Source organism: Aegilops tauschii, chromosome 6, assembly GCF_002575655.3.
Source record: "Aegilops tauschii subsp. strangulata cultivar AL8/78 chromosome 6, Aet v6.0, whole genome shotgun sequence".
Lineage (NCBI taxonomy): Eukaryota > Viridiplantae > Streptophyta > Magnoliopsida > Poales > Poaceae > Aegilops > Aegilops tauschii.
In genome coordinates this window covers 154,009,381-154,033,394 of record NC_053040.3, presented here as the reverse complement: position 1 = coordinate 154,033,394, position 24,014 = coordinate 154,009,381, and the positions used below count along the sequence as shown (strand labels likewise).

The following is a 24,014-nucleotide window of genomic DNA, read 5'->3' as shown; positions in this document are numbered from 1 at the left end:
ATTTCCACCGCCGCAACTCTCTGTACCCGTGAGATCCCATCTTGGGGCCTTTTCCGGTGCTCCGCCAGAGGGGGCATTGATCACAGAGGGCTTCTACATCAACACAATAGCCTCTCCGATGATGTGTGAGTAGTTTATCTCAGACCTTCGGGTCCATAGTTATTAGCTAGATGGCTTCTTCTCTCTCTTTGGATCTCAATACAAAGTTCTCCTCGATTCTCTTAGAGATCTATTCGATGTAATCTTCTTTTGCGGTGTGTTTGTCGAGATCTGATGAATTGTGGGTTTATGATCAAGATTATATATGAACAATATTTGAATCTCCTCTGAATTCTTTTATGTATGATTGGTTATCTTTGCAAGTCTCTTCGAATTATCAGTTTGGTTTGGCCTACTAGATTGATCTTTCTTGCAATGGGAGAAGTGCTTAGCTTTGGGTTCAATCTTGCGGTGTCCTTTCCCAGTGACAGCAGGGGCAGCAAGGCACGTATTGTATTGTTGCCATTGAGGATAAAAAGATGGGGTTTATATCATATTTCTTGAGTTTATCCCTCTACATCATGTCATCTTGCCTAATGCGTTACTCTGTTCTTATGAACTTAATACTCTAGATGCATGCTGGATAGCGGTCGATGTGTGGAGTAATAGTAGTAGATGTAGGCAGGAGTCGGTCTACTTGTCACGGACGTGATGCCTATATACATGATCATACCTAGATATTCTCATAACTATGCTCAATTCTATCAATTGCTCGACAGTAATTCGTTTACCCACCGTAATACTTATGCTCTTGAGAGAAGCCACTAGTGAAACCTATGGCCCCCGGGTCTATTTTCTATCATATTAATCTCCTGTCAACTACCTATTTCTGTCATCATTTATTTTACTTTGCAATCTTTACTTTTACTCTTTATCATAAAAATACCAAAAATATTATCTTATCATCTCTATCAGATCTCACTTTTGCAAGTGGCCGTGAAGGGATTGACAACCCCTTTATCGCGTTGGTTGCGAGGTTCTTATTTATTTGTGTAGGTGCGTGGGACTTGAGCGTGGTCTCCTACTGGATTGCTACCTTGGTTCTCAAAAACTGAGGGAAATACTTACGCTACTTTACTGCATCACCCTTTCCTCTTCAAGGGAAAACCAACGCAGTGCTCAAGAGGTAGCAAGAAGGATTTCTGTCGCCGTTGCCGGGGAGTCTACACACAAGTCAAGACATACCAAGTGCCCATCACAAACTCTTACCCCTCGCATTACGTTATTTGCCATGTGCCTCTCGTTTTCCTCTCCCCCACTTCACCCTTGCCGTTTTATTCGCCTTCTTTTTCGTTTGCCTTTTTCTCGCCAGATCTATTGTTTGCTTGTGTTACCATGTGCCTTTTATATGCTTGCATCTTTGCTTGCTAAAAATCTATTGATATGGATCCACTTAAAGTGTTCTACTTGGATCATCTTCGATCCTTATGCGCTCGTGCTGAAACCCCAACTAGCCTAGTTGATGGGAAATCTTTAGATGAGCATGCTCATTTTGTGTGTCATCGTTTGTCTGGAAAGGGGAGACTCTTATGGGATCAAATAAACAGATTGATGTGTTATGCTTGGAATCTTTGTGAAATTTATGATTTTACTTGTTGCTCTGAAAGCATTAAGAAACACCTTCCCTACCAATGTGAGTTTAGTGATAATGGAATCGTATCTTCGTATGCCAAGGGTGTTTATAATTACTATGATGTTCAACAAATTGAAGAATTTGTTGCTTTTAAGGGTGCTTATGAAATTGCTTCTTTGATTGAAACATATGATGCTACTCTTTACAAATCTGAAAATTTTGCCATACTTAATTATCGTTATGATAATTATGCTTCCAATGCCTATGTTAAACCATATATTGAGGACTCCTCCGTTGTCCAAGAAGAGGCTAATATTTTGCAGGAGTCTATGGAGGAAGAAAATAATGATATGCATGAATCTATAGATAATTATGATTCCGATGATTTGATTGAAATATCCCTTGATGAACATGATGCTTGCTATTCTTGTGGCCATGATGCCAATATTTATGGAGATGAATTTGCTATAGTTCCTTATGTTAAACATGAGATTATTGCTATTGCACCCATACTTGATAGTTCCTTGAATCAAAAAGCATGATTGCAATGATTTTTCTATAAATTCTCTTGATGTCAATTGTGCTAATAATATGCAAAACCCTAAGCTTGGGGATGCTAGTTTTGCTATGTCTACTACTTGTTGCAATGATCATGATTGGGGTGATTCTTCTTATGATCTTGAAAATCTATTTAAGCCCCATGATGAATATGAGATTGATAATAGTGTTTGCAATATTATTGAAAGTGGGTTTGGAAGAGTGTCAACTTTAGATCCCACATATTTGGAGAATGTTCAATATTATGGTATTTTTGATAAAAGTGGGTTTGGAGAGGTCATGACTTTAGCTAATGTTAATCCCACTATTTTGGAAGAGTGTCAACTTTGCATACATGTGGATCGTGTTAAGCGTATGTTTTGTGATAGCTATATTGTTGAATTTGCTTTTGATCCTACATGTAATTATTATGAGAGAGGAAAATATGGTGGTAGAAATTTTCATGTTACAAAATTGCCTCTCGTTATGTTGAGATTGCTATTGTTTCTTTTCGCTTCCTTGCATATGCTAATTTTTGCTTGCTATGATAATTTGTTTTCCTACAAGATGCCTATGCATAGGAAGTATGTTAGACTTAGATGTGTTTGTCATGTTTTTTATGATGCTCTCTTTACGCTTCAATTCTTGTCTTTATGTTAGCATCATTGAAATTATCAATGCCTAGCTAAAAGGCTTTAAAGAAAAGCGCTTGTTGGGAGGCAACCCAATTTTATTTTTGTTTCTTGCTTTTTAGTTCTGTTTAGGAATAAATCATCCATCTAGCTTCTGGTTAGATGTTTTTTTATGTTTTAATTAGTGTTTGTGCCAAGTTAAACCTATAGCATCTTCTTGGATGATAGTTATTTGGTCTAGCTGAAAATTCCAGAAACTTTCTGTTCACGAAAACAATTGTTAAAAATCGCCAGAACGTGATAAAATACTGATTCCAATTGCATTAGATCAATAAACAAATTATCTAGGTCTTCCTATTTTGGTAGATTTTTCTGTGTTACAGAAGTTTGCGTTAGATACAGATTACCACAGACTGTTCTGTTTTTGACAGATTCTGTTTTTCGTGTGTTGTTTGCTTATGTTGATGAGTCTATGGTTAGTAAAAGAGTTTATAAACCATATAGAAGTTGGAATACAGTGGGTTTAGTACCAATATAAATAAAGAATGAGTTCAATACAGTACCTTGAAGTGGTGTTTTCTTTTCTTTCGCTAACGGAGCTCATGAGATTTTCTGTTGAGTTTTGTGTTGTGAAGTTTTCAAGTTTTGGGTAAAGATTTGATGGATTATGGAACAAGGACTGGCAAAAGCCTAAGCTTGGGGATGCCCAAGGCACCCCAAGGTAAAATTCAAGGACAACCAAAAGCCTAAGCTTGGGGATTCCCCGGAAGGCATCCCCTGTTTCGTCTTCGTCCATCGGTAACTTTACTTGATCCTATATTTTTATTCACCACATGATATGTGTTTTGCTTGGAGCGTCTTGTATGATTTGAGTCTTTGCTTTTTTAGTTTACCACAATCATCCTCACTGAATACACTTTTGAGAGAGACATACAAGATTCGGAATTTATTAGAATACCCTATGTGCTTCACTTATATCTTTTGAGCTATATAGTTTTTGCTCTAGTGCTTCACTTATATCTTTTAGAGCACGGTGGTGGTTTTGTTTTATAGAAATTATTGTTCTCTCATGCTTCACTTATATTATTTTTAGAGTCCTACAAAACAGCATGGTAATTTGCTTAAATTGTGAAATTATTCCTAATATGATAGGCATCCAAGATTAATAAAAACTTTCTTATAAGTGCGTTGAATACTAAGATAAGTTTGATGCTTGATGATTGTTTTGAGATATGGAGGTAGTGATATTAAAGTTGTGCTAGTTGAGTAATTGTGAATTTGAGAAATACTTGTGTTGGAGTTTGCAAGTCCCGTAGCATGCACGTATGGTAAACGTTGTGTAACAAATTTGAAACATGAGGTGTTCTTTGATTGTCCTCCTTATGAGTGGCGGTCGGGGACGAGCGATGGTCTTTTCCTACCAATCTATCCCCCTAGGAGCATGCGCGTAGTGCTTGGTTTTTGATGACTTGTAGATTTTTGCAATAAGTATGTGAGTTCTTTATGACTAATGTTGAGTCCATGGATTATACGCACTCTCACCCGTCCATCATTGCTAGCCTCTTCGGTACCGTGCATTGCCCTTTCTCACCTTGAGAGTTGGTGCAAACTTCGCCGGTGCATCCAAACCCCGTAATACGATACACTCTATCACACATAAACCCCCTTATATCTTCCTCAAAACAGCCACCATACCTACCTATTATGGCATTTCCATAGCCATTCTGAGATATATTGCCATGCAACTTTCCACCATTCCATTTATCATGAGACGCTTCATCATTGTCGTATTGCCTTGCATGATCATGTAGTTGACATCGTATTTGTGGCGAAGCCACCATGCATATTATTTCATACATGTCACTCTTGATTCATTGCCCATCCCGGTACACCGCCAGAGGCATTCATATAGAGTCATACTTTGTTCTAGTATCGAGTTGTAATCATTGAGTTGTAAATAAATAGAAGTGTGATGATCATCATTCATAGAGCATTGTCCCAAAAAAAAGATAAAGGCTAAATAAAAAAGGAAAGGCCCAAAAAAAGAAAAAAAGAAAAAAAGAGAGAAAATAAAAAGGGGCAATGCTACAATCCTTTTTCCACACTTGTGCTTCAAAGTAGCACCATGATCTTTATGATAGAGAGTCTTTTGTTTTGTCACTTTCATATACTAGTGGGAATTTTTCATTATAGAACTTGGCTTGTATATTCCAACAATGGGCTTCCTCAAATGCCCTAGGTCTTCGTGAGCAAGCAAGTTGGGATGCGCATCCACTTAGTTTCTTTTGTTGAGCTTTCATACATTTATAGCTCTAGTGCATCTGTTGCATGGCAATCCCTACTCCTTGCATTGACATCAATTGATGGGCATCTCCCTAGCCCGTTGATTAGCCGCGTCAATGTGAGACTTTCTCCTTTTTTGTCTTCTCCACATAACCCCCATCATCATATTCTATTCCACCCATAGTGCTATATTCATGGCTCACGTTCATATATTGCGTGAAAGTTGAAAAAGTTTGAGATTACTAAAGTATGAAACAATTGCTTGGCTTGTCATCGGGGTTGTGCATGATGAGAGCATTCTTGTGTGAAGAAAATGGAGCATGACCAAACTATATGATTTTGTAGGGATGAACTTTCTTTGGCCATGTTATTTTGAGAAGACATAATTTCTTAGTTAGTATGCTTGAAGTATTATTATTTTTATGTCAATATTAAACTTTTATCTTGAATCTTTCGGATCTGAATATTCATGCCACAATTAAGAGAATTACATTGAAAATTATGCTAAGTAGCATTCCACATCAAAAATTCTGTTTTTATCATTTACCTACTCGAGGACGAGCAGGAATTAAGCTTGGGGATGCTTGATACGTCTCCAACGTATCTATAATTTTTTATTGTTCCATGCTATTATATATTCTGTTTTGGATGTTTAATTGGCTTTATTATACACTTTTATATTATTTTTGGGACTAACCTATTAACCGGAGGCCCAGCCCAAATTGCTGTTTTTTGCCTATTTCAGTGTTTCGAAGGAAAAGGATATCAAATGGAGTCCAAACGGAATGAAACCTTCGGGAACGTGATTTTCGGAACAAACGTGATCCATAGGACTTGGAGTGGATGTCAAGCAATCAACGAGGAGGCCACGAGGCAGGGAGGCGCGCCTGCCCCCCTAGGCGCGCCCCCCACCCTCGTGGGCCCCTTGTAGCTGTCCTGACCGACCTCCTTCGCCTATATATACTCATATACCCTGGAAACATCAGATACGGAGAAAAAATCCTATTTCCACCGCCGCAACTCTCTTTACCCGTGAGATCCCATCTTGGGGCCTTTTCCGGCGCTCCGCCGGAGGGGGCATTGATCACGGAGGGCTTCTACATCAACACCATAGCCTCTCCGATGGTGTGTGAGTAGTTTACCTCAGACCTTCGGGTCCATAGTCATTAGCTAGATGGCTTCTTCTCTCTCTTTGGATCTCAATACAAAGTTCTCCTCGATTCTCTTGGAGATCTATTCGATGTAATCTTCTTTTGCGGTGTGTTTGTCAAGATCCGATGAATTGTGGGTTTATGATCAAGATTATCTCTGAACAATATTTGAATCTCCTCTGAATTCTTTTATGTATGATTGGTTATCTTTGCAAGTCTCTTCGAATTATCAGTTTGGTTTGGCCTACTAGATTGATCTTTCTTGCAATGGGAGAAGTGCTTAGCTTTGGGTTCAATCTTGTGGTGCTCGATCCCAGTGACAGTAGGGGAAACGACACGTATTGTATTGTCGCCATCGAGGATAAAAAGATGGGGTTTATATCATATTGCTTGAGTTTATCCCTCTACATCATGTCATCTTGCTTAAAGCGTTACTCCGTTCTTATGAACTTAATACTCTAGATGCATGCTGGATAGCGGTCGATGTGTGGAGTAATAGTAGTAGATGCAGGCAGGAGTCGGTCTACTTGTCACGGACGTGATGCCTATATACATGATCATACCTAGATATTCTCATAACTATGCTCAATTCTATCAATTGCTCTACAGTAATTCGTTTACCCACCGTAATACTTATGCTCTTGAGAGAAGCCACTAGTGAAACCTATGGCCCCCGGGTCTATTTTCTATCATATTAATCTCCTGTCGACTAGCTATTTTTGTCGTCGTTTATTTTACTTTGCAATCTTTACTTTTACTCTTTATCATAAAAATACCAAAAATATTATCTTATCATCTCTATCAGATCTCACTTTTGCAAGTGGCCATGAAGGGATTGCCAACCCCTTTATCGCGTTGGTTGCAAGGTTCTTATTTGTTTGTGTAGGTGCGTGGGACTTGAGCGTGGTCTCCTACTGGATTGATACCTTGGTTCTAAAAAACTGAGGGAAATACTTATGCTACTTTACTGCATCACCCTTTTCTCTTCAAGGGAAAGCGAACACAGTGCTCAAGAGGTAGCAGACCTCTTCTCCCGGCTGAAGAAGAAGCGCCCGCCGAAGGTGCTGGGGGTGTATGCATGATGTGCTCTCCGGAGGTTCTGGGGTGCAATAACAACACCCCTCCCACGCGCTGAGGTAGGAGGCTCGGAGCACTCTCGACCCAAGCCCACCATCTGTCAACACCTGCAATGACAAAGAGTAAACGAAATTAGTACAACATAAACATAATTAAAAAATAGTGTGTATCATCATCATGAACATAATAAAAAATTAAATACCTAATAACATTAACTAATTAATATCAGGGTGTCGGTGTCGGGGGTGCCTTGTCGGGATCTCGGGTTGTCGTGTCGGGGGTCGGGGTGCCGGTGGTGTCGTGTCGGGGTGCTGTGTCAGGGTCGGGGTGCCCCTCGGCAACCCTCGGGGGTCGGGGTGTCGGTGGTGTCGTGTCGAGGGTCGGGGTGTCGGGGTGTCGTGTCGAGGGTCAAGGGGTCGGGGTTTTGGGGTCAGGGGGTCACGGTGTCGTGGTCGGGATGGCAAATCCTCGACCCCTTGACCCCCGACACGACACCCCGACACCCCGACCCCTCAACACGACACCCCGACACCTCTTCTTCTTCCTCCTCTTCTTCTTTTACTTCTTTTTTCATCTTTCTTGTTTATTCTTAAAAAACTACCTAAACTAATTAAACAAAATAACCTAAACTAACTAGACTAAAAAACCTAAACTAATTAAACTAAATAACCTAGACTAATTAAACCTAAACTAACTAAACTAGAAAACCTAAACCAATTAAACCTAAAGTAACTAAACTAAACAACCTAAACTAATTAAACCGAAACTAATTAAACTAAATAACCTAAACAAAGTAAACCTAAACCTAAACTAATTAAACTAAATAACCTAAACTAAATAACAAAAGAAAAAATACAGAAAAAACAGGAGATGGGGTGGCAGGGGCTCACCGTGGGGGAGGGGGCGGCAGCGACGGGGCATCGATGGGGCACGGTGGCGACGGGGCGGGGAGGGGGCAGCGACGGGCGGCGCTCCTCGGGGGCGGTCCACCGACGGCTGCGGCGGGGAGGCTCGGGAGTGGGTGGGGAGGCAGGGAGGGGGCGGCGACCGGGCGGGGGGGCGGCGATGAAGAGGTGGTGGGCCGATGGGACGACGGGGCGGCGGCGCTGCTCGTCGGGCGGAGAGGAGAAAGAGATAGGGCGACAGTGGGAGCGCGGGCCGTTAAGTTATTTTGAAGCTTTGCCGTCCGTGTCACCTTTGTCGTCCGCAAGCTGAGGGCAACGGACGCTTTGTCGTCCGCTGGCGGACGGCAAAGAGGGGCCTGTTAGGGCTTAACAGCTAGTGGGCCCAACACCCTCTTTGCCGTCAGCTAGCGGACGACAAAGATTCTTTGCCGTCCACTAGCTGGCGGCAAATTGTTGGCTGATGGCAAAGCCTTTCTTTGCCGTCCGCTGCCTCTTTGCCGTCGGCTTACCGTTGGCTGATGGCAAAGCCTTTCTTTGTCGTCCCCTAGCTGACGGCAAAGATGGGGCGGACGGCAAATCTTCTGATTCCAGTAGTGATATCTTTTTGAGAGTCTAATAAATAGTAATGGCAATATGCACATGTTATGAAATTGATCCTGATATGATAGGTATTCAAGAGGGATATAATAAAAACTTTCATGTAGATCACTGAATATGATAAGTTTGATTTCTTGCAATAGTTTTGCGATATTAAGATGGTAATATGTGGGGGTACTAGTGAATGATTGTGGTTTAGAAAGAATATTGGTGTTAAGGTTTGTGATTCCCGAAGCATGCACGTATAGTCTCTAGTTATGCGACGAAGTTGGAGCATGATTCATATTGAGTGTTACCTTATGAGTGGCGGTCGGGGACGAGCGATGGTTTTTTCCTACCAATCTATCCCCTAGGGGAATGCGACTAGGACTTTACTTCGAGGTCTAATAAACTTCTACAATAAGTACGTGAGTTCTTTATGACTAATGTGAGCCCATGGATTATACGCACTCTCCGCTTATCATTAGCGTCTCGGTCAGCTGGGGATTAGAGATTAATCGGAAATCGGTCGATTAATCGATTTTATCGGTCGACTATTAATCAGCCATTTTTTGCAAATCCCAGGTTCCCAATACTAAAATATGTTATATTCAACACCAAAACAATATTGGACAGAAGTGTTACCTTGATTCCTAGCCTTTGAATCCTGTTATAATGACAAACAAAATAGGACAATAGTATATATTGCAAAACAAGGTCCAAAAAACACAAAGAAACATAGTTTTTGCAAACATAATGTTAGGAATAGGCCTGATTTATCAGTAGATTCCTGATAAATCGCTTGTCAGAGTGATAAATTGGCCCAAACGATAAACCGTGAAGATAAGGCATAATCTTATCGGTCACCCCATGAGTAGCGATAAATTGGATGATAAATCGCTGAATCTGAAGATTTCTCGAACCGTGTGCACGTATAGTCTCTAGTTATGCGATGAAGTTGGAGCATGATTCATATTGAGTGTTACTCAATGAGCGATGGTCTTTTCCTATCAATCTATCCCCTAGGGGCATGTGAGTAGTACTTTGCTTCGAGGTCTAATAAACTTTTACAATAAGTACGTGAGTTCTTTATGACTAATGTGAATCCATGAATTATACACTCTCTCACCTTTCCGCCATTTGCTAGCCTCTTCGGCACCGTGCATTGCCCTTTCTCACCTCGAGAGTCGGTGCAAACTTCCCAATGCATCCAAACCCTATGATATAACATGCTCTATCACACATAAGCCTCCTTATATCTTCCTCAAAATAGCCACCATACATACATATCATGGCATTTTCATAGCCATTTCGAGATATATTGCCATGGCAATACGAGAACTTTTATTTCTGCACAAAAACAACACCATGGCAATTCTGCTGAAAACAACATCACTCCGGGTTAGTTTCATTCAAATCATGCAAATTAGAGTCCAAAACAAGAGCAAAAGTGTATGGAAAATTAGATACGACGGAGACGTATCACAAGTTCATCCTTAACATGCAACTGGGCACAACAGATTGTTTTGCACTAGGTGCAATTCTATTCTCGACAGGCAAATGGGCTCGCCTCTTTTTTTCTAGTTGCAATTATACATGCTTCTAAGTCGTGCTCATTGTTGTTGTGCCGTATTTTCTGTTCGTCCATCTGAAGCAGTGAGGCCCAATATGACTTTTTTAGTCGACAGTTTTTATGTATTTTGTATTGGGTTTATTTTGTGGGTTGTAGCTTTTTTTGGAGGGCCACATGTCTTTATATTGCAGGTTTTTGTTTATTTTGGTTTTACTGTGTAGCTGAGTGTAATTAGACTTTTTCTTCTTCTTCTTTTGGATTTGCGAGATGAGATTGAGTGATGTCTCATCTAAGTCTGTAACCATTCAATTTATTTGCTTTAATGTTCACATAAATTCGACCATGCGCGCCTATGTCAACTCATTCTTTCTTGTCGTGCGTCCTCTTGTCCTTTTTTGTGCTAGTCTATTCTTGTGTTTCTTTTCATATGGGCCCATATATGTCATTGTTTGGAGGGCACGGTATGTTTCTTCTTTGTTCGGTTTTGTTGCCCGTATTTTATGGCCTATTGGAGAATTTGTAGCACACTTGGACTCTTAAATGGGCTCGTAGTTGTCCAGTTGCAAGTCCACCGTCGACTCGCAACTGCACATGTGTTTTTAACTGTTTGTTTTTCATGTAGGTTTCAAGTCCGCGCTTGACTCGCAACTGGGCTTGTAGTTTGTTATTGTCCCAGATGCATGTCCACCATCGACTCGCAAACGATAACGTAGTTTTGTGTAGTTGTCTAGTTACAAAGTCGGTCCTTGACTCGCAACTAGGCTCATAGTTTATTTCATCCCAGCTACAACTCCACCCTTGACTCATAACTGGGCTCGTAGTTTCATAGTTGTCCGAGTTGCAAGCACTCCCACGACTCGCAACTTGGCCTATGTTTTGTTTTTATCCCAACTACAGGCCCACCCTTGACTCGTAACTGGACTCGTAATTTGTTTTATCTCAATTGCAAGTCGACCCTTGACTCGCAACTAGGCTTGCAGTTCCATAGTTTTCCGAGTTGTAACCCACCCTCGACTCAGAACTGGAGCCCGTGTTTTTTTTCTTCACAGTTGCAAGTGTGCTCTCGAATCGCAACTAGGCCCATAGTTTGGTTCATCCCAGTTGTAAGTTGACCCTTGACTCGCAACTGGGCTCGTAGTTCCATAGTTTTCCGAGTTGTAACCCACTCTCGAGTCATAATTGGAGCACGTGTTTTTGTTTTTCTTCATAGTTGTAAGTGTACTCTCGACTCGCAACTAGGCCCATAGTTTGGTTCATCCTAGTTGCAAGTCGGACCTTGACTCATAACTAGGCTCGTAGTTTTGTAGTTGTCCTAGTTGCATGTCCACCTTCGACTTGCAAATGAACTCATAGTTGTCCCACTTGCAAGTCCACCATTCACTCGCAATTGTGCATGTGTTTTGTTTTTTATCCCAGTTGGAAGTCCACGCTTGATTCACAATTGGGCTTGTAGTTTATTATTGTCCCAGTTGCAAGTGCACCCCAACTCGCAAATGGTATCATAATTTTTTATAATTGTCCTAGTTGCAAGTCTGCTCTTGACTCGGGGCTAGTATTTTGTTTCACTGCAGTTGCAAAGTCCATCTTTGACTCGCAATTGGGCTCATAATTTTGTGGTTGTCCCAGTTGCAAATCTACCCTTGACTCACAATTGGGTCCATAGTTTGTTGTTGTCCAGTTGTAAGTCCACCCTCCAACTCGCATCTGGGCTATTTATTTTCATCGCAGTTGCAAGTCCAACCTTGACTTGCAACTGATATTGTAGTTTTGTGTAGTTGTCCCAGTTGCAAGACCATGCTCGACTCGTAAATAGGCCCATAGTTTTTTTCATCCCACTTGCAAGCACACCCCTGACTTGCAATTGGGAATGTAGTTTGTTTTCCATCCCAGTTTTAAGTCCACTCTCTACTCGCAACTAGGCTCATAGTTGTTCTAGTTGCAATTCCGCCATCGAATCGCAACTGGTCTCATAGTTTTGTGTAGTTGTCCCACTTGCAAGTCCACCGCCGACTTGCAACTAGGCAAGTATTTTGTTTTTATCACTGTTGCATGTCCACGCTTGACTCGTAAATAGGCTTGAAGCTTTTTCCGCCTCAGTTTGCAAGTCCACCCTCGGCTTACAACTAGCATTGACCCTTTTTTGTTCTCCTCTCCTAGTTGCAAGCCCACCCTCTACTTGCAATAAGACTTTTTGACCTTTTTATTTGTTGCATTAGTTACAAGCACAACCTCATTTTCGCTTGTAGGTCGTCATTTTTTATTCTTCGTCCCAGTTGCAAGTCCACCACGGACTTGCAATTGGGCTCCAGGTTTTTTTGACGCAATTACATGCCACGACAACGTGCAAGTGGGGTGAGCAACTAAGTTTTATCTAGTCACAACTCCATGCCCGATACGTAAGTGGGGCAAGACCCATTTTTCTCCGAGTTACAAGTCCATCCTCGACATGCAGCTGGGCCTAACCCCTTTTTTCTTAGTTGCAAGTCCACCCTCGACATGCAACTGCATGCCTATAGCGAGATTGCAATTAGTGGTAGGAGGAGGATTGTCGGCAAGTCTCTTTTCCACATTTATAAAATATTCATGGATTTTTTTCATTTTTATTTTTTATAAAAAGTTATGATCATTTTCCAAAATTATGATATTTAAAAAAAATCATGTTTTTTATAAAAATAATCATGATCTTTTCCAAATTTGTGGACTTTTTTAATTTCAAAAATATCTTTTAACTTCTGTGTTTCCGCTCATTTTGCTTCTTTTTTCTTTCTTTCTGTTTTCCCTTCTTTCTTTCCTGTTATCATTATTTTATTTCATTTTTATTTTCATAATTTTTTTCTTAGTTTTTGCTTTTGATTGTCGGTTTTTTTGTCCATCCATTACTTAAAAATGTTCACCATGTTTTAAAATGTACATCACATATTTTTTAGAAATGTTCACAGCATTTTAAAAGATGCTCACCGTGTTTCAAAATATATATAGTAACCATCTTATATGAAATGCTTATTGCATTTTAAGAACATTTCATGATGTTTTACAAGTTTTTCATCATGTGTTTAAAAAATGTTCACCACATCTTCAAAATGAATATTGCATATTTATAAAATGCTCATTTTTTTACTTTATAAAAATGTTCATCGTGATTTTTCAAAGTTATTCACATTGTCCTAAAAAACTATTCACCTCGTTCTACAATTTAGTCATCGATTTCTTACAAAAAAATGCTTACTTTGTCATTCAAGTGCTTGTTACCATGTCAAGTCATCCGTAGTATTGGACGGGTGTCTCCATTGAGAAAACTAGATAATTCCCCCGCGCGTTGCTGCGGGGATTCTTAGTCCTACGCACATGGTAAGACATAAATAGAATAACTTTGTTTGAATGATATGGATATATGATCTTAAGATGATTTTTTTGGAATGAACACAATACTTGCAATATAATTATGAAGATAGCAAATATAGTGTTTTGCTCGGAGAGGGGCGTTTTGGTGGACGAGCTGCATGGAGGCCGCTATCTGCGCCGGTCGTTAATGCGTTGTGATGCGTGGCCTATGCTCTTTTTGCTATATACGAGCTCTATTTGCTGGAAATACAGCGGTGCCACCTGCTGCTGTTCAGGGTTTGTACGTGGGCCTACGATTTTGCTGCTGCGCGCGTGCACAAGATGTTCTCCCTGTGCGGCTTTAAATTTGGCCCACTTTGCGGGCTGGCACAGGGTGGTTGGTGGGAAAAATAAATGTTTCTGCCTGGCCCGTTCAGCGGCAAAGACGCCCATTTAGCGGGACGTGGCCTGTTTGGGCAGTCGACCTGCACACACAGGGGGAGGGGTGAGCGCCACTTCTCACCATGGACGGCATGGAGTTCTTCTTCGAGGAATCTGGAGCAGGGTAATCTTCTGAAGAAAAAATTCTTTTTTCTTGCCTTACTTCCTCTGTTTGGGAGAGATTTTTTAAGCTGGAGTTCAATCGATTGAAGTTTCCCCCGACTTGTCCGTCTAAAAATCAGATCTGGTTGGCTCTCATTTGCCTGTGCAGGCTCGTACCGCGTTTGGACGGCGGAGTTGTCTTAAAAGAGCTAGTTGCCGGCGCGCAACTGACTAAGGGCGGCACGGGTGAAACTGCTCATGCGGATGAGGACTTGATTTCTCCTCTGCCGGCGCGTCGAGCTGGAGGCCACATGGATTACGAAGAGGGAGGAGGTGCTGCAGAAACATTGCGTTCCGGCAATATGAGAAGATGCAATTTGACCGCGACTCAGAAGAAAGTTACCAGGAGAAAAGGACAAAACTAGTAAGTTTGGATAACTCTATGTATTTTGTGTGCTGTTGCATTGCTCCTGTTGAGAGGAACTAGTTTCCTTTTGATGCGGGCGTCATTTGCAGGGCGGGATTGTCCTGAAGCAAAATATCCCAATTGAGGCACATGCATCGCAAGTTTATACCAGGACAATGTTTGAGAAATTAGGTGAAGCACTGTATGAGTGTGGGTCGTATGATCTAATAGAAGTCAAGCCGTGCTTGGAGTACATTGCTAGGCACATCAAATTTCAGTCCAGGGAAAAATGGTGCAAGAATAAATTTATGATCTCCGTGAGCGAGACAGCTGATGAGTTCAGGTGCGAGTGTGGAACATTTGAGCACTATGAAATGGTTTGCAGCCATGCACTTAAGGTGGGTGTCCCAGCTCCTCTTCGTTATTCACAATCAGGTACTGTAGGTTGACATTGTTTAGAAAACACTAGAAACTGACGTTTTCTTTGTCTGCTGTTGGTCAGGTCATGATACATCTAAACTGCATGAACTCCCTGCTAAACATGCACTCAAGGGATGGACTAGCTAGAGATGCAAGAGATATGCTACCGCTAGAGTATTTGCACTACCAGAAGGATCATGCGCCGCTGAAGTATGCGAGATGTCGAAGGGTTGGTCGAGCCAGTTGTCGCCGTGAGGGATGGGCTTGGTTTGTCTGATAGAGAGATGGCAGCAGAATCAGCAGGATCTGGCGTTGGTAACAAGCAGCACTTTGGACGAACTGAGTCTGAACACACCATTTCACAAGGATCAGATGTGTTCCCAGCGTCGTCGAGCAAACGACAGGCTGGGCGTCCAACAACCAGCCCCGACAAGGCTCCATATGAACAACCATCGAAGCGAAGTAGATTCTATTCTATATGCAGAGTTCAACATGCACAAGAGCACAACATGCCCAGCCACTCCTCGCTGCTCAAAATGTGGGTTAACTGGGCACAGGAAGAACACATGCAGCAACCCACCTAAAGTCTGAAAAATCTAAAATTTATTCGCAATCAGGTACTATAGGTTGACATTCTTTAGAATTCCACTAGATATTCTCGTGTGCTGTGGTGAGATTGAAGAAATTTCGGTTCAAGTGCTGTTTTGTTCTTGACAAAAAAGGGAAGGATTTTTTATTTGCCCCGTCATGTGGATAAAAGGGTCAAAAAAGAAGGCCTCGCGATGAAAGGGGCTGGAGAACGGAAAAATAAATAAAAATCTAAAAAATGAGCTGATGTGCATTTTGAGCGACCGCTGCGACTGTGTGGTACAAAAGAATATATCTCGGCTTTGGTTGTGCTGAGATGGACACTGTTGTTCTTGTGAGGTATAAATAGATGATTTCCACACGGTCTGATCGATACACCCAACGTTCGGACTCCCAAAACGGTCTGATCATAAATCCCACGTTCGGATTCCAGCTAGCCGGCTCCAAGGGCTAGCAGAGTCGATGAACATGAGAGCCTGTGCGTGCCCATGTTCATTAGTGTGTGCGAGTGATGCTAGCACCGAAGGAACGTGATGGGTGAATGTATCGCACATCTGAGCAGCCTGTCAGCGAGTCGTGGACGACATGGGCTGCTACTGTAGGAAAATACAGAATACAGTATGGGCGTTATAGCTGTGAGCTCGAATACTTGACATAAATGCGTCGCTGGAGCAGCTCGATGCGATTATTAACGCCCAGGATATCGAGCTGCATGGAGCTCGGCCTCCAAACGGCATTTCCGGTTTTGCTCGTATCATTTACATTAATAATTTTATACACTAAGAACCAGATTCACAAATGGAGATGCGACAAAAGGAATTGCCATTTTGATATACTTATTGTGTATTATATGTGAGTCTTGTTCTAAATATATCTTCTGCATGTTATTACATATATAAGTTCTACAGAATATAACCAAGTTGTTCATATATAAAAGCAAGTGTAAAAATAGGTGTGTGTTGCAACATATTGTTGTATGTGCTAATAAACTGGAAACATTAGTTTTTTCTTGTCTTCGTTAACATCTCTAGTAGCTTATATGATAATTAGTGAGAACACTTACCAACATACTTTCTCTTTCCAAACGACATTAAGGGATAGTAGTAGCGGATACTTGACGTGAAGGGATGATAACGTACTCAGGCTAGATCTTGCTAATGATAATATGAAATCTCTACAAAATATTAGAATGCGCTAATTTGTCTGGTCATTATATGCAAGCTATACAGAATTATGATAGATCACACACTAAGATTGGACAGAGATCAGTAACATTGTGCATGGAGAATATATGTAAAGAAGATGGAACTTCACAATTGACAGATCCAACGAATATTTTTTTAGGAGAAATCCAATAAATATTGCAGCTGAAAGAAAATAGAAGAAGGCCCCTGCAATAAATGACGATGTAGGTGAAAGCAGCATATTAATCACCTTCTACTTGAGCAGGTTAAGGAAGGTACCTGCTTATACATGGAGATAAGAGGGCAGAGGGAATTGCAAGCTTTCCCTTTTAAATAAAGTGTCTAAGGCATTAAGACAATCAGCAAGAGCACCACCGAAATCTAAATGTGTTGGAATAGCACCACATGAGCTATCAAATGCTTAATTAAAAAATTGCACAACTGCTAGTTTGATTCACGGCATTAAAGCTTGTGTTAAACAATTCAGTACGCATTTCCCAACAAAGCAGAGTAGTAAAGGAGCAGAGATATTGAATTAACTTAAAACTATAGATGTTCTAGGGCTAAAGGTGCCAATGGCCATGGGAAATAAATAGTAGGAATTCCAGCCCTTGAAGCATGGAACAAGCAAAATAGGCGCTGATGGTGCCTGGCGAAAATTTCTCTTTTTTGAATGGATTTTTTAGGGGTTTCTGAAAGGTATACACCGCAGTATTACTGGACTTGTATTAAGGTAGTACTCCTGCAATAGTACAATACGCAAAGGAAGACGAAGCCGCAGACAAAGAAGAAGAACACCTGCAGCCAACCCTGGTCACAGAGAGACACCATCGCTCGACGCTCTGTGCACCGCAGCTGTAGTCCGTCCTTGAAGACGAAATCTTGAAGGCGATAAACACGCATCGGCCGGAGACACGCCCCATGCCTCGTTGAGATCGCGCCGGAATACCCCACCTGAATATATCAAGGCCTGATTCCGCCGAGATCGAGCCACATCTTTGAGTGGTGACAAGGTAGTGCGTTGCAGAGCTCGATTCCAGCGGCGGTGGGCCGGCGGCTGAAGATGAGATGCGCAGACGAAGCGCTGCTTTGTTCATCTATACTACTATTAATCTATACTACTATTAAAAGAGCAAACATAAACTCCTCTAAAGTCACACAACAAATTGTACACGGGGTAATCAGAACCCTTCGATCAAATCAACTTAAACGCATCCTACTGTCCGTATTAGATTAATTATCTGTCACCCAAATCAACGTCTCGGATCAAATGTTTCTGCCAAGCAGACGCGCTGGTTTGTCAATCGTCCGCGCTCGCATCCCTCTAATCCGCGCGGCCCTCTCCTTGATTTGCGTTGCAGTTAGTCCGTGATACGATCCCCTTAACAACCGAAATTTTCCTTTTTTTTCTCTCCACCTCTTTCTCCCGAAAAAAAACTGCTCCCTCCCCTCCCCCGCACACCTCTCCCCATGGCCCCGTCGCCCCCGCCGCTCCACGCGACGGAGGCCATCTCTCCCCTATTTCCCTCTTCTCCCATCCCACAGGGCAAGTGCGTGGCAGAGCAAGGAAGGACGACCGACATCTCTCTCTTCTCCCTCGCCCCGCTGCACCTCACCACAGCCTCACGCTTCCAGACGCTCGCCTCGAAGGAGGCAGCCGCCTCAACCGTCTCCACGCCCAGTGGGGCGCGGGGAGCGGGCTGCTCTCGCTGCTCGACCGGGCGCTTACCGTCGAGGAGCAGTACTGCCGCCAGCCCGCCCAGGTGCAGCGCAAGGGCATGGAGGCGGAGGGGTTTGGCATAGAGGGGATCTCGACGGGCGGGCACGAGACCTGCGTCACTGCGCCGTCCCCATTCTGTGGCAGTGGTTGATTCAGCAACGATATGTACACTGCTGACATTTTTTGTTTCAGGAGCTTGAGTATTATCTTCATCTAATTGCTTGTCAAGTTGCTAATTGGAGTCTTCAGATTCTTAGTCACATTGTAGGTCAAGTAAATCTGATGTGTGACACCTTTGAGTTTTCACTTTTCATCTTAAAGTTGAATCTAGATCGCTAGAGAATGATCCTGATACATGCAAACAAATCTGATTTAGTCACTGTGTGATTACTTAGACCGGGCCTGTACCTTGCTTGAGTAAGTATTCCACAAATTGTGTTTTTTCCGGGTTGGTTCAGCAATGATACTAATACATGCAAACATATCTGATTTATTCGTGTGCATTTCAGTACCTACTGTTAATTAAGTTTTTTCCCTCCTCAGGATCCACAAATTGTCAAGCACACATGGTATAGCCATCAAGTTCTGGGATATTAGCTGGTAATTGAACTATCAAACTTGGTAATGTTCACATAATGGTTTCCATCATCTATCTGATTCTGTTTCCAAACTTTCCATTATAGTTGTTTGTTTGTCCACAGATTATGTGTACTCTTGGATAAGAAATCTATTCAGTCTATGACACTGCATCCAAAAGAGTTGGTACCCACGAGTTCATTTTCCTACTTTGTACATTGCTGGAAGCCTAGAACCTTTAAAATAATTTATATTATGTATGAAATCATTTGCATCAGCAGCTGCCGACAACATAAAAATGGTTAGCCTTCCAATGCAAAATTCTGCACATTTTCACCTTGTTTATAAGTGGAACGGTTTGTTATTTATTTAGCTGTAATTCCAAACATTTAAGTACTGCACTATATGTTCATGCTACTCAAACTCCATTGTTTATAATCAAAATACGTTTAGAACTAATTTTTTGTTTGCTTGATGCCCTTTTTTTGTGTGAATTTTACAATTTTCTTGGTGGTGCAGTGATTCTTTTTTTCTTGGAAAGACCGGCATCTTCAATCTTTTTTGCTTGGGACTTATGACTTGAAGCATGAATTACTAATTTCATTTCTATATATTAGCAACTGAACTTGTCCCCTTGTATGAAACTTCTCCCATGCAGGCTTTAAGTTTTCAAGTGCAGGCAGTCTTTTAACAAGGGATGTATGTCAGTAGTGATATGCCGAATACCATGGATATATGTTCACTGCAGATAAGTTCTTTTCCTGAAACTTACAAGCACAAACTTACTTAGTCAACTCAAATCTTCGCACGGTTATAAATACAATACTTTACTATAAGCAATAATGCTTGAATTTTTATCAGTTTTCAACACTATCCGATTCTTCGAACCATTCTCTAAAAATAAAAATGAACTCCTTGAGTGCTTTCTTACCAGTGCCTCTGGCCAAGCTTGTTTTTTTTCCTAACCTTATTATAATCCAGTATTTCATATGCCATCTAATGATCCAAGGTCTTTATAGGAAAAACAATGGCACTTTTAATGCAAGTTCACTGGACGACTACCATATCTTACTATACTTTTGATTGCTTGGATGAAGTTGGATGGGAGATCCCCATCCAGTTTTTAAAAGCCATGATTTTGTTTCATTGGTTGGGTGAACAAGATAGTATACCATTAAAACTAATTTAGCTCCAACTAGGGCAAACAATTTGGTAAAGAAACTGAGTGAGCTGGGCCATTTCTTGCTCGCACTGGTTAAGCTTAAATTTCCATTTGATATTCATTTCTTAAGTAATAAAGGAATTCCATGCAAAATTCTGCACCAAGCATGAGCCTTCAAAGTTAAGCATAACAGTCTTTGATGATACAATGAGAAGGAAATTTAAGCCAACAATGCTGCTGATTGGTGGCTCTGCTGCCTCCAATGCTGCTACTCTTGGATCATTACTCAAGTATGTCTTGCATACATGATCGTTGATGTAGGTGTTGCAGCTTCTTCAGTGCAGTATACACTGACTAACCGGGAGCACACTTGAATTACATGTTTTCTCCTTTCAGCACGCTTGCTTGTTGTCAGCTATCGTGCAGAAACTTTAATCTATTGTGCAGAATACATTTCTTCAGAGAAACCGTTGTTGTGTACAGAATATATTTCTTCAGAGAATGTGTTATTGTGCAGAAACTACAATGAAGTTGTCGGCGGAGAAGATCCAGTGAACCCAACTACAACATTCCCCCTTTTCTTTAGAGATGAAGGGACCATTTGTACTCTCTCCGTGCCATGCCTGCGTGCATGATTACTCAGTATACTCATGTTCATTTTTGTTATGTTTCTGAACATGTATATCATTTATGTGGGTGAACCGGTGGTGTCCTTTAAAAATACATATTGTTGTGCATCAATTTCTTCATGGTCATGCCTTCTTCTATTTAAAAAAAAAATCATAATATCAATGTAAAATTTATATTCGCATGACTTGTTAATTAATCACAATAAGATATGTCTATACCACTTGTCAATCATTGTTGGCAAGGATTCGAAAGGGATTTGGTTAAGAGAATCATGACATACTTCTTTGAAATTTTCCCTCAAAAATTGTCGGTTTACTCATGATTGATGACAAATATGTTCACTCAGTTTTTAGACCAAGTAATATTTTTTGTATCACATGATAATACGTGCATTGCACGTGCACGCTTACTAGTTAGAGAAAATGCGGTGGGAGCCCGGGAGGTGGATGATGCGATGCATCTGGTCTTTCAGAGTGGCTCGTCTGTTACAGAAAATGGAGGCGATGACCACTGTATGTATCGCAAGGAGAAGCAGTGTTGCGATCATGTGGAGTTCGAGCTAATTTATAGGGAGGGCAAAAGAAGATGCATGGAAGGGGAGAGGACGACTCATTTTTTGTTGATCGCCTAGATCAGTTCCGATCCAATCGTTTCTGATGGAATTATGATGGGCTGCCTTAATTGCGAGTTCGCTGGTGGCAGAAAACAAAACGATTGAAAACAGAGAGGCTGCCATGTACGCCAGACTTATGGGCTGCCAGCTTGCTAATAATAGAAAACTGAACACACAGAAAAACAAATCATAGGAAAAAGGCCACTTTTTTTAGAGGAATGCTGTAGAGAGGCGATGACATGGCAGAATAGCTGAGGTGGATAGGTTGATGAGGTGAATAGGCTGCATGTCAAGAGAAATAAGTTAGTGGGATGAACTATTTAAATACTCCCTCTGTAAACTAATATAAGAGCATTTAGATTACTAAAATAGTGATCTAAATGCTCTTATATTAATTTACGGAGGGAGTATTATAGACGAGTCAATATAGTAGTACATCGCTGACACAAAATCCTATAGCACACCACGCGTCACTGTAGATTGTACTGTAGCACAGCGAATCAGATCGCACTATGCATCAGCGACTCGGCGCAGCCTAGCAGTGCAGAAAATCAATTTTACTCTAGTCCGGTTTGTGCATGCGTGCACCAACAAGGGGTCTGCAGTTCGAACCTTGCTCTCGTGGCACATTCTTTTATTGTGGTTTTTTCGGTCGTGGACGACAAACAAAAATACAATGAGAAAACAAGAAAAACAAACAACCAATACAACTGTGGCACTTTTATTTACGGAATCGATAACTCCCGAACGCGCTGCATTTTTATGTTTCCGTCCGAACGCCTCCTGCGTCGTCAGATCTATAGTACGAATCTTAAATCGGCTGGGTTGCCAGGTCACGCAAAAAACTCGTTCGGGCCCGATACTACTGACCCCGAACGCCTCAGTCTGTCTCTCTCTCTTATCCTTTCCCCAACCACACCTCTGCTCACTCTGCTGCACATTCTCGCCGCCATCGCCAACATCGACCGCAGATCACCTCCCGCCCCGACCACCGCCTCCGCCGCGCGCATCGACGGCTACCGCGAGACGAGGAGGCACGCAGTTCCCTCGACGCCCCCGCGTGGGGAGCATGGCAAGCCTGCGGCAGGCGCGCGGAGAGGAGCCCTGCAGGTCCCGCGGCGGCCTCGGGGAGGAGCATGGCAAGTTCCGGCGGCGGCTGGGCGATGAGGAGGTGCGGCCACTACCTATCCACCTCGTGCGCCGCCGATGCCGTCGAAGTTGGTGTTTGGTGCGGGCAGAGAGGAGCGGCGAGAGGGAGATGGGGGGAGAGGCGGTGGGCGACGCAGGGGGAGGGCAGATCCGGCGAGGTACGTGGACCACCCTGATGCTGTTAGAAATATGCCCTAGAGGCAATAATAAATTGGTTATTATTATATTTCCTTGTTCATGATAATCGTTTATTATCCATGCTAAAATTGTATTGATAGGAAACTCAGACACATGTGTGGATACATGGACAACACCATGTCCCTAGTAAGCCTCTAGTTGACTAGCTCGTTGATCAATAGATGGTTACGGTTTCCTGACCATGGACATTGGATGTCGTTGATAACGGGATCACATCATTAGAAGAATGATGTGATGGACAAGACCCAATCCTAAGCCTAGCACAAGATCGTGTAGTTCGTTTGCTCAGAGCTTTTCTAATGTCAAGTGTCATTTCCTTAGACCATGAGATTGTGCAACTCCCGGATACCGTAGGAATGCTTTGGGTGTACCAAACGTCACAACGTAACTGGGTGGCTATAAAGGTGCGCTACAGGTATCTCCGAAAGTGTCTGTTGGGTTGGCACGAATCGAGACTGGGATTTGTCACTCCGTGTAAACGGAGAGGTATCTCTGGGCCCACTCGGTAGGACATCATCATAATGTGCACAATGTGACCAAGGAGTTGATCACGGGATGATGTGTTACGGAACGAGTAAAGAGACTTGCCGGTAACGAGATTGAACAAGGTATCGGGATACTGACGATCGAATCTCGGGCAAGTAACATACTGATTGACAAAGGGAATTGTATACGGGATTGATTGAATCCCCGACATCGTGGTTCATCCGATGAGATCATCGTGGAACATGTGGGAGCCAACATGGGTATCCAGATCCCGCTGTTGGTTATTGGCCGGAGAACGTATCGGTCATGTCTGCATGGTTCCCGAACCCGTAGGGTCTACACACTTAAGGTTCGATGACGCTAGGGTTATAGGGAATAGATATACGTGGTTACCGAATGTTGTTCGGAGTCCCGGATGAGATCCCGGACGTCACGAGGAGTTCCGGAATGGTCCGGAGGTAAAGATTTATATATGGGAAGTCCTGTTTTGGTCACCGGAAAAGTTTCGGGTGCTATCGGTAACGTACCGGGACCACCGGGAGGGTCCCGGGGGTCCACCAAGTGGGGCCACCAGCCCCAGAGGGCTGCGTGGGCCAAGTGTGGGAAGGGACCAGCCCCTAGGTGGGCTGGTGCGCCTCCCACAAGGGGCCCAGGGCGCAGGAAGGGGGGGAA

At 42.4% G+C, this 24,014-nt stretch overlaps 1 non-coding gene across 1 annotated transcript; it reads left to right on the top strand.

Moving 5' to 3' along the window:
* Nucleotides 1-14,118: 14,118 nt before the first annotated feature.
* LOC109764269 (uncharacterized) lies at nt 14,119-15,877 on the top strand. Its single transcript, XR_012187443.1, has 4 exons — nt 14,119-14,232; nt 14,380-14,634; nt 14,727-15,014; nt 15,119-15,877. It is a non-coding gene; the product is annotated as an uncharacterized protein (transcript).
* Nucleotides 15,878-24,014: the final 8,137 nt, after the last annotated feature.